Source organism: Scardinius erythrophthalmus (assembly GCF_964197995.2).
Source record: "Scardinius erythrophthalmus genome assembly, chromosome: 25".
In the NCBI taxonomy this organism is placed as follows: Eukaryota; Metazoa; Chordata; class Actinopteri; order Cypriniformes; family Leuciscidae; genus Scardinius; species Scardinius erythrophthalmus.
In genome coordinates this window covers 1,846,572-1,862,568 of record NC_138245.1, presented here as the reverse complement: position 1 = coordinate 1,862,568, position 15,997 = coordinate 1,846,572, and the positions used below count along the sequence as shown (strand labels likewise).

General features: G+C 37.2%; 1 protein-coding gene and 1 long non-coding RNA gene across 4 annotated transcripts in view; one reads left to right on the top strand and one right to left on the bottom strand.

Annotated features, from left to right (window-relative positions):
* Positions 1 to 15,997, top strand: part of atp2b2 (ATPase plasma membrane Ca2+ transporting 2) — a 193,282-nt gene that overhangs the window by 55,177 nt on the left and 122,108 nt on the right. The window lies entirely within an intron of this gene.
* The window catches only part of LOC308685759, a 47,515-nt gene that overhangs the window by 28,049 nt on the left and 3,469 nt on the right, over positions 1 to 15,997 (bottom strand). The gene's annotated exons all lie outside the window — the stretch shown is intronic.

Sequence of the window (15,997 nt, the reverse complement as noted above, 5' to 3'; positions counted from 1 at the left end):
AGAGAGAGAGAGAGAGAGAGAGGGTCATTACACATTAAGCTGTTTTGCACAATGCACCTGCACCTCCTGATTTTCCACACGTGCTTCTTAATAACGCAGAGCACTTCATGAACATGAACTTCAGGACAGAGGAGACTGTTTATTTGCCATAAGACGAGGGTCGAGGGAAATTGTTTCCACGACTTACAGTTTCCGAAAACTGTACTGTAAACAACGTTACCATAGCACATCATCATCTTAAATTACCGGCTCGGTCCCTGTGGTGTAATCTGAGGTTAAGTGTTTTACTCAAGGGCATCACAGTGATCGCTGTCACAACATCTCCATTTCACTAGTCAATAACAATAGCAGTGAAACGCAGGAGTCTCCACACAGATTCACTTACTCAACTCTGGTTGTTTAAAGAGGATCAGATTTTTTCCGTGTTCATCTTTCTTTAGTGTGTCATTATCTACTCGCTCTCATGTCGTTCCAAACCCGTGAGACTTTCGTTCATCTTCAAAAACCAAATCAAGATATTTGAATGAAATCTGAGTGATTTCTGTCCTTCCATTGACAGTCTACAACTATCTCTTCGACGCTTCAAAATGTTCATAGAGAGATCATAAAACTAATCCAAATGAATTGAGCGCTTTACTCCAAATTTTCTAAAGAGACTCAATCGCCTTGAACAGATTGAATTTAGACTTTTATTCACACATACACATTCATCAATGTACACATCAAATATGATAAACGGAAGCTCAAGCATGAGGACCAATGAGGTTCATTCTCGTGTTGCACAGCACGTTTGAGCTTCTCAAGAACCAATGAGGTTCATTCTCGTGTTACGCATCACGTTTGAGCTTCTCAAGAACCAATGAGGTTCATTCTCGTGTTACGCATCACGTTTGAGCTTCTCAAGAACCAATGAGGTTCATTCTCGTGTTACGCATCACGTTTGAGCTTCTCAAGAACCAATGAGGTTCATTCTCATGTTACGCATCACGTTTGAGCTTCTAAAGAACCAATGAGGTTCATTCTCTTGTTACGCATCACGTTGAACCAATGAGGTTCATTCTCGTGTTACGCATCACGTTTGAGCTTCTCAAGAACCAATGAGGTTCATTCTCGTGTTACGCATCACGTTTGAGCTTCAGCAAGAACCAATGAGGTTCATTCTCATGTTGCGCATCACGTTTGAGCTTCTCAAGAACCAATGAGGTTCATTCTCGTGTTACGCATCACGTTTGAGCTTCAGCAAGAACCAATGAGGTTCATTCTCATGTTACGCATCACGTTTGAGCTTCTGCAAGAACCAATGAGGTTCATTCTCGTGTTACGCATCACGTTTGAGCTTCAACAAGAACCAATGAGGTTCATTCTCGTGTTACGCATCACGTTTGAGCTTCTCAAGAACCAATGAGGTTCATTCTCATGTTACGCATCACGTTTGAGCTTCTGCAAGAACCAATGAGGTTCATTCTCGTGTTACGCATCACGTTTGAGCTTCAACAAGAACCAATGAGGTTCATTCTCGTGTTACGCATCACGTTTGAGCTTCAACAAGAACCAATGAGGTTCATTCTCGTGTTACGCATTACGTTAAGCATCACGTCATTATTTTTGTTTTAGATTCCATCACTCACAGTTGAGGAGTACCTATGATAACAATTACAGACTGACAGATTCTGCATGCTTTGTAAGTGGGAAAACCTGCAAAATCGGCAGTGTATCAAATACTTGTTCTCCCCACTGTATATTTGCAGTGGTGTGTGTGTGTGTGTGTGTGTGTGTGTGTGTGTTTTCCATCTCACTGTGCTAAAGGTTAAATCATACTTATAATCTCTCTGGACACCCGCCATGCTTTACCCAACACATTGTGTTACAGGAGCCGACATAGCTTCACTCTTCCATTCTAAGAATTCTAAAGTTGACCTTGCTCATTATTCAAAATAAAATTCAGCATTAATAAGAGACTTTCTGATATTAGTTTTATGATGTGTTTTTCAGTGCTCAATCAATTGAAAGCGCAATGAAATTGAAGTACAGCATGTCCACCTAGCTCTAATGCAACGCACTAATCCCGAGCCCAGGGGGACGGAGAGATTAGCCCGGATTTACCGTTTTCATGAAGGCAAAAATTACATTATGAATAGAAACTCATTGGCTAGATCAGCATTGCAGGGGGAGGATGGTGCAACCGTTCTGTATGTCTATAGTCCTCACTTTTAATATTGCGCACTTTGATGAACCTTCAGATGGACTCTGACGTCCGTGAAACTGAATGGTACAAGCGGTCCTGTAAGCTCTTTAAAAATGCTGGAATTACCAAAGTATTAGACAACAAAATGAAACGACATCTGCGCTGCACTTCGTTAGATGAAGACAACAATCACTCGTTTACTGAACACACTATTGTCTGAAACAGAAGTGTTTTTTTCCCCAAGGCTATGTTTTGAGGGCTTTTAAATGGTGCCTGTTCAGTCAGAGGTCATTTGTTATGTAATTGCAGTGGCATTTATAACCTGTCCATCTGTAACCACTGGCCAGAATTCAGGTGGATCTGAGGGTCATGTTTAATAGACCAAGTGCTGAGAGCCCGTGACCCTGTCACATGATGCCTATTACTTTAGACAAGCTGTTAAGCAAAAGTGTTCAGTAAATCGGCCTTATGCCTTTCCTGGAAGCCCCAAAGGAGCAAACGTACTGAAAGTAGCTTTTGTACCTGCTAGCACTGTGATTAGAGGCATTTTTTCAGATTTCCGGTGTAAAAATACTTCAGTTATGTCATTGACGGGTTGAAATCTGTGACTAATACTCAAATACAGAAGCTCTTTAGCTCCTATTATATGAATAATCCTCTGAAGTTATGAGTTTGCACTTTCAGCTATAGCAAAATTACGTGATTAAAGCAGTAATAGACTTTATAAAGTGACATGCTTTCACAATAAAATATTGTAATTTATGTGTACTCTGCATTCAGATTGTTTTTTGTTGTTGTTGTTGGTTGATTGCATAATTGCATTAATAACTCATAATTACTTAATTGCATTTTATGTTTACTAGTACATAGAAAATATAAGTCATTATTGGCTTGATGAACCAAGTTTGAATGTTTGCAATCACAATCATAATTAGGATAATTAAGAGGTACAGCTGTGAAAATAAAGTGCACTTATTGAAAAGAAGAGGACTTAAGAGTAAACTTGAATGTAATGTTTTCGGACACTTAAATGCATCTTAATTGAAATTAAATGAAAATGTATTATGGTTTAAATATATATTAAGTGAAATTAGCTTTTTGGACCCACCTTAGTAGGACTAAGTAGTACTTCTTTATATTTAATTGTATTACTTCTCTTGTCTTTGAAATTTGGTTAAAGTGTTCTGCTGAATGCATTTATGGTAAACTAAAATATAATTTCTATTGAAACTTGTATGTCATGCTTTTAAATATATTTAATGATATATTAACTTTAAATGTAATATCTAAGAACTCACTGCAGTTAAAATTATAATCAAGTACTTAACATGTGCTTTAGTATGTTAGCAAACACATCAAAATGAGAGCACTTCTTTAAATATACTTTAAAGAAAAACATTTAATTTGACATTATGACTAAAGTGCTCTTTTTTAAAGTGTAAGCAGTCTTGAAAGTGTGCTCTCCTTAAGTACACATAAGTGACCTTTTATTTCAATAATATCATATCTGCAAGTACAGTTTAAAAAAAATGCCTTCACTTCAAGAGTGCATTTACAGTGGCGCATTGCTGCCACATATATATTATTTTTTCCTCACAATTATGTCGTAATAACGAGATGTTATGTCGTTTTAACACCATCTTTTGTGTCAGTTCTCTAATGTTAATAAAGGCATATTACACGTCACTATACAACATATGTCCTTATTATGAGAAAATATGTAATTTTAACGAGAAAAATATGTCATTTTAACAACATCTGCATCTTACGAGAAAATATGATGTGAAAACGAAAAGATGTCGTTAAAACGACATAACATCTTGTTATTACGAGAAAAGATGTCGTTAAAATGACATAACATCTCGTTATTACGAGAAAAGATGTTAAAATGATATAACATCTCGTTATTACGACAAAAGATGTCGTTAAAATGACATAACATATCGTTATTACGAGAAAAGATGTCGTTAAAATGACATAACATCTCGTTATTACGAGAAAAGATGTCGTTAAAATGACATATCTCGTTATTACGAGAAAAGATGTCGTTAAAATGATATAACATCTCATTATTACGAAAAAAGATGTCGTTAAAATGACATAATATCTCGTTATTACCAGAAAAGATGACGTTAAAATGACATAACATCTCGTTAGTACCAGATAAGATGACGTTAAAATTATATAATATCTCGTTATTACGTGAAACGATGTCGTTAAAATGATATAACATCTCGTTATTACTAGAAAAGATGTCGTTAAAATGACATAACATCTCGTTATTACGAATAAAGATGTCGTTAAAATGACATAACATCTAGTTATTATGAGAAAAGATGTCGTTAAAATGACATCTCGTTATTACGAGAAAAAATGTCGTTAAAAAACGACATAACATCTCGTTATTACGAGAAAAGATGTCAATAAAATGACATAACATCTTGTTATTACGAGAAAAGATGTCGTTAAAATGACATATCTCGTTATTACGAGAAAAGATGTTAAAATGATATAACATCTCGTTATTAGGAAAAAAGATGTCGTTAAAATGACATAACATATCGTTATTATGAGAAAAGATGTCGTTAAAATGGCATAACATTTAGTTATTATGAGAAAAGATGTCGTTAAAATGACATCTCGTTATTACGAGAAAAGATGTAATTAAAAAACGACATAACATCTCGTTATTACGAGAAAAGATGTTGTTAAAATGACATAACATCTCGTTATTATGACATAATTGTGTGGAAAAAATAATATGTATGTTGCAGCAATGCATCACCATATGCATTTAATACAATTAAGTGCACTTCTTTTTCACAACGTCAGTTCTTCTTCTTCAATGTCACTATTTAGAAAAGAATCACATGATCGTTCCTATCATCATATCATATGGTTTCGGGCGAGGCTTTTATTGATGAATTATTCCTTATACACAATGAAATTACAAGTGGTCTGAGGCACTTGTTAATTCACAAGTGTTTTTACATAATACATAGATGATGCTTTTGAGAAATGCATAATAGGGAATAAGTTCTAGTTACGTATGTGCTACTAACATAAGCTCAGAATCCCAGCGACTGAGTGGAAATGTCTCCAGAAAGGGTCAAGGCAACTGTATGAAGTCACTGCATTTTAAAACTGTCCTTGTGAGCGAAATGAACCCATCCATCTTGCAGTCATGCCTCTGGAGTCCTTGAAGGAAGGATAGTCTGAGTTACACTGGTCAGAGGTCAAGTGCTACCAGAGTAAATGCTGTTGATTGTTTGAGGTATTTTTGGGTTTGCAACCCTGGCTCTCATCGATGCAATTCATCAGAGCAGTAAAACTGTCTTCACAGCACAGCATGCATTTTAATGACTTTTTCGACATCAGAGAGGGATGAAAAAACATACAGATGTTGATGCTTTGTCAACAGCAGATGCATTGAAAGCGCTATTAGTAATTAGAATTAAATAATCTAGATGTGTGTTAATGAATATGTGCCATATGTTCATATCCTCTCTTCAGGTACAGTACAGTTGGAAATATAACAGTGAAACTGAACCCTCAGTGCAACTAGATTAAAAAAAGTCGTCAACACAAACTTTCATGTTGGCTTGAGAAAGCTTAAATGTGAAGATTTTGAAGGCAGTGCAGAAAAACAGATGCTTTAGCTCAATGTTAGCGCGTTTTAAGCATGCAAGTTAATCAGCACAGTGCTAGCATGTTTGTAGCATGATTTAACACGTTGCTAAGCATGTTGATAGCAGGTTTCTATCATGATTTAGAGCGTTGCTTGCATGTTTGCTAGCATGATTTAACACGTTGTTACGATGTATTAACATGTCACTAACATGATTTAGCATGTTGTTAATATGTTTCTACCAGGAATTAGCATTGCTAGCATGTTGGATCATTGCAAGCATAATTTAACATTGCAAGTATTTTTGTAGCTTGATTTAATACATTGCTAGCATGTTTTTGCATGTTTCCTGAACGAATGAACACAATGCTAACATGTTTTAACATGTGAACATAACACGTTGTTAGTATGTTTCTAGCATGACTTAGCAAAATCCTAAAATGTTTTAACATGTTGCTAGTATTTTTTAGCATGTTGCAAGCATGATTTAACATAGCATGAATTAGGGCATTGCTTTTAACATGTTGTGAACATAATATAGGGCATTGTTAACATGTCCCTAGCATTAATAAACTAATTGCTTACATGTTTTAACATGTTGCTAGTATGTTTTAGCATGTTGCTATCATGATTTAGCACATTGTTAGTATGTTGTTAGCATGATTATCATTTCTACCATGAATTTGGACATTGCTAGCATGCTTTAGCATATTGCTTGTATATTTTTTCATGTTGCTATCATTTGTTTATGTTTTAGCATGTTTGCTAGGATGATTTAACGCGTTACTAGCATTAATTAGGGCATTGCTTTTAACATGTTTTAACATGTCATGAACATAATATAATGAGTTGTTAGCATGTTTCTAGCATGAATTAGCATATTTCTAACATGTTTTAACATGTTGCTAGTAGGTTTTAGCATGTTGCTAACATGATTTAACATGTTACTAGCATGAATTAGGACATTACTTTTAACATGTTTTAACCAAGCGGCGACCTTCCTGTGTCACTACTAGCCATTTGTCTGCTGTGTGTTAGCGTCACGTCACCTCAGCTAATCCGCCTCGCTGCACATTTTCGTTTATGCGGGAGTGATGCTGCCAAGATGGCGACGGCCGGCTCCGCCCACTTTGGGCTTCAAAAACGCTCTTCAGAAACACTACGAGTGACGTCACACACACTACGCTATATTTATTTACAGTCTATGGGAAAACCACTTTTGATTTTGATCAATCATACACAGAATGTCAGGTTCACTACATGTTTTTCTGACTTTATAACAGAAGATGTCTTCTTTTGTTAATTATTGTATCTATAAAAGTGTGTTATCAAGCCCCGTCTCAATGGATTCTAGTGTTAAATGCGTCGTGGTCAGCGTGGCGTAAGTGTGCGGTACAGGGTTCAGGGAAGGGTAACAGTCTTTAGGACTCTCTCCAATTAACTAAAACACCAACACACTCTGGAGAAGCTGTTGAGTTTGCGGCGTGTAAAAGGCTAATAGCTGCTGTCGTGACCTCGTGTAGCGACTCTTCTGCATTGGTTCGTGTCGATGTCTCCGTGCATTAGTGCGAGTATGAGCGGCTTCTGAGGAACTCATTATAGGAAGCAGTTCGTATGTGATCACTTATGATTCATACTTCACCTTCAAGCAATGTTTCATTACATAGGCCCGATATTCTTGCTAAAACATACAATTTTAAAATGCTTGAGTATTGATGCTAAGGAATCAAAGTTTTGAACTAATTCACTGAACTGAAGTATATGTGTGTTCTATGCTTTTTGTGCTTATATGAATAATATGACATTATTATGAATATAACACTATTCAGCTGGGATGCCATCCCTAGAAAGCTGCTATTAACCTATGTATACAATATGTGTACATATATATACACACATTATGTTACTGACCCCAACTTTTAGGTACATAAAGTTAGCTGAAATGGCTATAGTATTTTTATTATAATGTAGTTTATTAGTGGATTTCATTGTAACCCCATTGAGGCATACCGTGACAACATGCCCCACTACTGGTAAAGATCAATGCATGTGCTATAAAGTGTTGATTGTATTTATAGTATCTTTGAGCGTTATCTCTGGTTTTAGAGCGTCACACATGCACTGATGCACAGACAGCACAGAGGACTGGTTATGCATCGTCCGGGACGTACTTGTGCACATCTGTGTTGTGTTGGATTGCGTTTCCTTGCGTTCAGCACACGTCTCTGATGCTTCACATGTGGGTGTGTTGAGCAGGAGATGTGAAGCTCAGATCCTAATTTAGCCCAGCACTGTATGATTCAGCTGAAATGTGTCGAGGTGCAGCTCAAATCAGGCTCACGATAAATAAAATACACCTCGCTCTCCAATAATAGCCTGTGACATGAGGAACATGTGCCATTGTTGAAGCCAGAGGCCACGGAAAAATCATTTGGATTAGTGGATTTATAATTATTTTCCTAGTTTTAGATTGTATACTATTAGCCGTTCACGGAGAACATGTTTCTGCGGTTAATACAATGGCAAAGCTCTGGAGACACGTTCTTTAAAGGTTGATTGTGTCTTAATTTGAGCACTTAAGTGTGTCATGAGCAAGAAACTGCAAAAGACGTGAATACAGCAGTCAAAAACATCTGTCTAGTGTGTGTTTAACCCTTGTGCTGTGTTGAAAACGCTCTAACACTCGTGGGGCCCTATTTTAACGATCTGAAACGCAAGTATCAAGCGCGAAACGCAAGTAACTTTGTGGGCGGATCTCGGCGCTGTTGCTATTATACCGGCTGGATAAATGACTCTTGCGCCCGACGCAAATCTAAAATGTGTTGGTCTGAAAGTCGCTTCATTATTCATAGGTGTGGTCTGGGCGTAACGTGAAATAAACCAATCAGAGCGTCATCTCACATTCCCTTTAAGAGCAGGCGCGCTTGTTCCATGGCGGGTTGCTATTATAACGGCGGATTTGCCAGGAGCGGTTCACAGCCGAGGAGACCGACGTTCTCGTCAGGGCCTTAACACACAGAGAAGTGACATTGGGGACGGAGAAACACACCCAAATTAGCTTCGGTTAAACAGGCGTATGATAATTTGGGTAAATGTGTAAGCTAGATTTATGCCTATTTTTTCACATCTTCATGGACACCACAATGATTTCCCTCGTGTGGAATATTTTTCCTTGTAATTATGTATGATTTGCAAAAATGTGAACTGCGTCTGTGTAGATGAGAGAAGCAAAGTGTGTGTGCGTTGTGCTCACGCTACATTATGGCCAAGCATGCGCCCTTAAAACAGCATCTGAATAACATGTGCCACTGACTTTAGACGAGGTTTCTCCTGGTCTGTGGAGGAATTGTTTTCTGAAACTGCAAAATAGCACCAGGGAACGTTTGCGCCGGAACACGCCTCCTCTCTTCCCTGAACCGCCCCCGGGAGCGCAAGTTCATTCCCTAATTTACCGACGTGCGTCTGTGGAGGGAAGAGTCCACTGTGCGTCCGGTGCAAAATAGGAATGATACATGCGTCGCTGTACAGAGTCAATTGCGCTGGTCACAAGATAGGGCCCTTGGTGTTCCCGGTCAAAAATCATATAGGCCTCGTATGATAAATCGTAGGCCTCAGTAAAGTCAGTAAATCCATGACCTTGGCGTTGCAAATAAACACAACAAACACTCCATCAGTCACACACACGCTTGACGAAACTCATTTTAAAGTCCCCCTGTGGTGAAGATCATCTTTTAATGTTGTTTATGTGTCTATGTGGTGTGTTTAATCTGCTTTAAGACAAACCATGTGTAAGTTCATAAGTCGACAGCATTGCTGAGTATTTCCTCCTTAAAACTGCAGTGAACCAAAGACAGTCTCAAAAACACGCTTTGAAATCGCTGGTGTTTCTGACGTCACAAACTACCTTGTAACCAATCAGATCAACGTGTGATCGTCAACCAGTGGATCTCTGAGCTGAGGCGGGGCTCATTTGCATATTCATAGAACCGCGCATACTGAATGAGGCAAGGGTGTCGAGTTACATTCAAGATATTTTAAGGCATGAAGACATTTATTTTCAAGGAAAAAATTAAATATGTAAATATGTAATTTTGGTGATCAAAGATGAGTTTTAAGGGATACAATAATTAACTACAGGGGGACTTTAATGAACATATTAGCAAAACATTCTTAGAACACATTTTTGTTACCTCTAAACCTCTACTCGAGTCTGAGTCTTGGCCTAACACTTTTTTTGCTATGAGCACTTTAGTATTTTTATGGCTTCTGAATTAAGACATTGGTAGATTTTGAAGATCTGGGTATTGTGCGTCGGCTTTTATTCTCTTGAACTATCTGAAATGTGAACGCAGTGTTTTCTCACACACATATGAACACATTGAGCCCCGGTGCTGATGTTCGACACACAGGTTTGAGTCTGTCCTCTCCGTCTCTTCATCGCTCGAGGGCTTTGCTGCACTGCAGTATTGATATGCGGGGGCGTCCCGATTCACAGGCACACACTCCATCTGTCCTGCAGCAGAACACACACTCACACACTCATCCCGTCTGTGGGTCATGAGGACAGGATCAGTCCGATATTGTCACGCTGGGTTGCAGGAAGGCAGACGAAGAAGATAACTTATATAGTTTATATATATACTTATATATATTATACTTACTATTATATATATATACTTATATACTTCGATAGTGCCTTCCTGTAGCTCAAACAATAGAGTGTTGGCGCCTGCAACGCCAAGGTCACGGGTTCGATTCCCAGGGAAAGCAAGAACTGATAAGAATGTAAATGTGTACCTTGAAATGCAATGTAAGTCGCTTTGGACAAAAGCGTCTGCCAAATGCATAAATGTCAATATAGATTTATTTACAGTCCAGAAGACAAACAGGTTGAGCAACACACACTTACACATATAACGGTGATCGGACACAGAATAATTTGTGAGGGAACAACTTATATAGCAAACACAAATGTGACACTGGATCACAAAACCATGAGGACAAGGGACAAAAGGAGGACATGAGGACAATATCCAACAATACATTGTATGGGTCAAAATGACTGATTTTTCTTTTATGCCTAAAATCATGAGGATATTAAGTAAAGATCATGTTCCATGAAGATATTTAGTAAATTTCCTACCGTAAATATATAAAACATGTATTTGTGTGAGTGAATGCAGCACAATCGCCAACATAAATGAACAACTTTAAAGGAGATTTTCTCAATCTTTCGATTTTATTACACCCTCAGATTCCTGATTTTCAATAGTTGTATCTCGACCAAATATTGTCCTATCCTAACAAACCACACATCAATGGAAAGCTTATTTATTCAGCTTTATATTATGTATAAATCTCAATTCATCTAAAACAATTGACCCATGTGACTGGTTTTGTGGTCCAGGGTCACAAATGAGGATGATTAATAGAACACAGCTGTCACATATGAACTAATAATGAGGAGCGGGGAAACTGACCGAACACATGATGAACATGAAAACAAAAGAGAAAACTAAAAGTCCATGATGAGGAAACTAGGCTGAACATGACAGACGTGACGCTCAGACACATAGAGCTTTGCATTCTGGACCTCGACCTGATGAAGGCTCTCTGAGTGTTTCAAGATTAACTAAAGGACTGTCAGTTACAAACAGAACGAGTTACACAACTGCTGAACAATTAATCACATATATTTGTATTTTTTTGTTATGACATGTAATTTGGATTGTGGAATATATAAGGAATTGTATAAGGAATTTTGGTAACACTTTATAATAAGGCTCATTATTTAACATTAGTTAATGTATTAACTAACATGAACTAACAATGAGCAATACATTTGTTACAGTATTTAATAATATTTGTTAAAGTTAGTTAATAAAAATCCAGCTGTTCAGTGTTTGTTCATGTTAGTTCACAGTGCATTAACTAATGTTAACAAATACAACCTTTGGTTATAATAACGTATTACTACATGTTGAAATGAACATTAACTAAGATTAATAAATGCTGAAGAAATATTGCTTATTCTTAGTTCATGTTAACTAAGGTAGTTAACTAATGTTAACTTATAAACCTTATTGTAAAGTGTTACCGTTTATGAAAGAAGTCTCTTCTGCTCACCAAATCTGCATTTATTTGTTTAAAAATACAACAAAAAAGTGTTTTCTGAATGAGTATATGATCAACTGTAATTTATTATTATCATTTCTCCAGTCTTCAGTGTCACATGATCCTTCACAAATCACTCTAATATGAGGATTTGCTGCTCAAGAAACATTTATGATTATTATCAGTGTTGAAAATAGTTGTGCTGATTCAGATTTTTGTGGAAACGTGATATTTTTTCAGCACAAAAGAACAGCTTTTATGTTAAGTAGAAATCTTTTGCAACATTAGAAATGTCTTTACTGTCACTTTTGATCAATTTGATATGTCCTTGATGAATTAATGCATACGTCACTTGTGTACAGACCGCATCGATCGTGTTGTTTTGCAGAGCGTTGTTTTTAAGATGCCGTTCCAGTTCATTCTGTTGTGCTCAGGGTTCTGGATTAGGTCTGAGATAATGATTAAATGGGTTATTTGTCCATAAATAGAATTTACACATCAAATCAATAATCCTTGGACACCCAGCTCATATTCCGCATCCTCGTGACTCTTACCGGCTGGTGAATTCGACAGACCCAGTTTACCGTGACGTGAGACACCTGTAATTGATAAGCAGGATTGGCTCATGCATCACTCGAGTCCTGTGAGGAAGTGTGTTTCAAAACACCCGTGAGCTCGACTGAAGTGAAGTGTGTGTGTGTGTGTGTGTGTGTGTGTGTGTGTGTGTGTTCCAGCTTCACCATATTTCAGGGACAGATCTGTACACAGAAGTGAGCTAAACATCAAACACAATCTCCTTTTGGGGGCGTCCTCATTTGTAAAGACAGTATAGAGATAAAGAAAATAAAACTTTTTGCAGAAAACAAATGCAGAAACTTTGATTCTCCTTTAACTCTGTTAAGGTCGATTATACTAGATGTGTATAATATATAATTCTATGGTATGTCACCATTTAGATACAGTAGCAGTGTCTTTTCATCTATCCATTCAATTCACATTTATTTGTGTAGCGCTTTTCACAATACACATCATTTCAAAGCAGCTTTACAGAAAATGCATGAGTCCACTACAATTTAAAGTGATCTGTTATCAGAGGAAACTGTCTTAGTTATTTCAGAAATGTACACACAAATCACAGTTATCAAACAATGTAATAATTTAAGTCAGAAACAATGAGCTCATTGAAGTAATGAATACTTGTTTGTTAACAAATGATCCACATCCATCCATCATCAGTGTTGAAGAGTATAGCCAACTACAAGTAGTGACGCAACTAACTTAAAGGGCTGGTTGATTATGATTTGACTTTTCTAGCTTTAGTTAGTGTGTAATGTTGCTGTTTGATCATAAACAACATCTGCAAAGTTACAATGCTCAAAGTTCAAAGCAAAGGGAGATATTTGCTTTTACAGAAATCATTTTTTAAGGACTACAACAAACGGCTGGTAGAGACTACACCACATTCCTCCCGGGTTAGTGACATCACCAACCCTACAATTTACATAAACCCCGCCCCCGGAACACTCAGTCCATGTTGAGAAGAGGAAGAGTTGTTGTAGTCGAGCACATTTGTGAGTCAGCTCAAACTGGAGCGTCCGTCTTTTCACATGCAATAGAAAGTCACTCTGTGTGCATCTCACCACATCTCCTATACAGCGATTTATAGATTATCATGACAGAATATGCTAATTGAAGATAGTTAACTCCACATCAGCAACATAAATTCATCAACTAACCATTCAGAGACGTCCTGTTGCTTCTACATGTTGTCAGTTCTTCTTGAGTCTCTCCATCATTGTCTGACTCCGGTTTAACCCTCTGGGGTCTGGGCTGTTTTTGGGGCCCTTGAGATGTTCTGACATGCCCTGACATTTGTGCTTTTTTCAGTTGCTTATAAACATATTAATGGCAAAGGTGTAAATTCACTCTATAAAGCACAAACAGGGCTACCATAATATGTGAGCCACGTGTATGTACATGTTTTCATTTTTGAGAGAATAATGTTTATGCATGGTTATTGAAAAAACTAAAAACTAAAATTTCTGAAATAAGGCCACAAAACACATAGTAAATATGTGTCAATAAGACTTTTGAATAATGGATGTCCTCGCCTAGTGTTTTTTCTTCAAAATTATGTGAAAATAGTCTTGCTTTATCGTTCACATAAAACCATACATTGATTTAAATTGATGTAAAACAGGTTTTGCTTGGAAAGCCAATATGCGAGGAGGCGTGAACGAGGAGTGGTTACAACAATGTCCCACCCACTCTGCATAATGACTCTACATAATTAGCCATTCATTCAGGTGTGACACTGACTGAGCCACAATGCAAGGACAAAAGATATATTTAGAAGAAGACTTATATTGACCATTTAAGATTTTGCTTACATCTATCTTGTAAATATGTTTTGCCATTTTATTAAAAAGGTTAGAATTACAACAATATTACAATTTCAACAATATTTCAAGTGTACTCTTTCTTTGTAAAAAAAAAAAAAGATTATAGGCCTACATTTTATCTATGTATTCATTACTTTCATATTTCGCCTGACTGTAACGTTGTTTTCATGAAATATTAGGGCATATTGTTAATTTGCAGTTTAATACGTTGCTTATACAAATAGCCTACATTTTATTACAACATATTTCAGTCGATTTTTACTCATCTCAGTATAGCAATACAGCTTGCTGAAACATCATCATTCATTCACACACGCGATTTAAATTTAAACTGTCTTTGCCAGCTGTGGTAAACAGCGCGCATCTCTGCCGTTCATTCATTCATAAACAGAAACCCACGTGAAGAAATTCTCGTGAGAAGGAAAAAAAACTTACTAGTATTCCTCAGCTCGCTCCTCGATATACCCGCACTTCTGGGGGACATTTTCCATTATTATTCCTCACAGCTGCAAGACGGTGTAAACAAGTAATGATCTGAATAAACTTGTGTGTTTTCTCGAGCTGATATGGGGGCGTTCACAGGATTGCGCGGATTGCCTCAGCCATTTGCGTTTGAATAGCGCACGCTCTCCGTGGGCGGAGTCACATTACATCTGAATCAGATGTAATTAGCTCGACTGGAATCGCTCTCTTTTAATACAGATTTCACAAGATGAGAATATTTGTTTTTTATATAAATTACTTCATTAAAAAGAAGAGAATTCAAGCTTCATGCCTGTGTGACTGTATGCCTGATTGACTGAGTATTCGCTGAGTTATTGTTCATTTTCGGACGCGTTTCAGAATGGACTACACAGGCAGAGAGAAGGCAAAACTCGCCTCGTGTTTATTTTTCTTTATTTGGCAAAAAGCACAGCACTTTGTTTTTATTGTGAGTATACACAAAAATAATACACATTTAACAGAATCGATTGATGTATGAAACTTGTTTTGTAAAATCAAAGTCAAAAGAGTATTTCGGGTCTCAATTCAACTCATAAGGAAAAAAGCGAGCAGATCACGCCGGCGTGATCTCCGACCTCTGAGGGTTAAACATAAAAGGCAGAACAGTTTCTGACATTTTAGTGTGTGTGTGTGAGAGGTAATCGCTAATACACAAGAGCTCTTGTAACCCCACCCTCTGTGCCGGGAGCAGCAGCTCATTTGCATTTAAAGGGCCAGGCAAAACAGTGCGTTTTTGCTCACCCTCAACAAGTGACAACTTTAACATGCTATATAAAAATATCTGGGGGGTATTTTGAGCTAAAACTTCACACACACACTCCGGGGACATCAGAGGCTTATTTTACATCTTGTGAAAAGGGCATTATACCACCCCTTTAACTACATTGTTCAGTGGCTTGACAGTAGCTTAGTTGCTTTTCCAGTAGCTATCTACTTTTTCAGCAAGTAACGGTTTAGCGATGAACAAATCATTAAAGCAGCGCAGCGTAAAATTGTGCTAAAATCTATTTTTATGACACGCATCTTTACAGTTCACTGAGAAGAGATCATCTGATGATCATGTGAGTTGTTATTTCATGACATAGACTTCATGAACATACATGTGAATAATAGCCTTTTTAAATTAATTATTCGGCTTTATTGCACTTTTATCAAATGTCTATA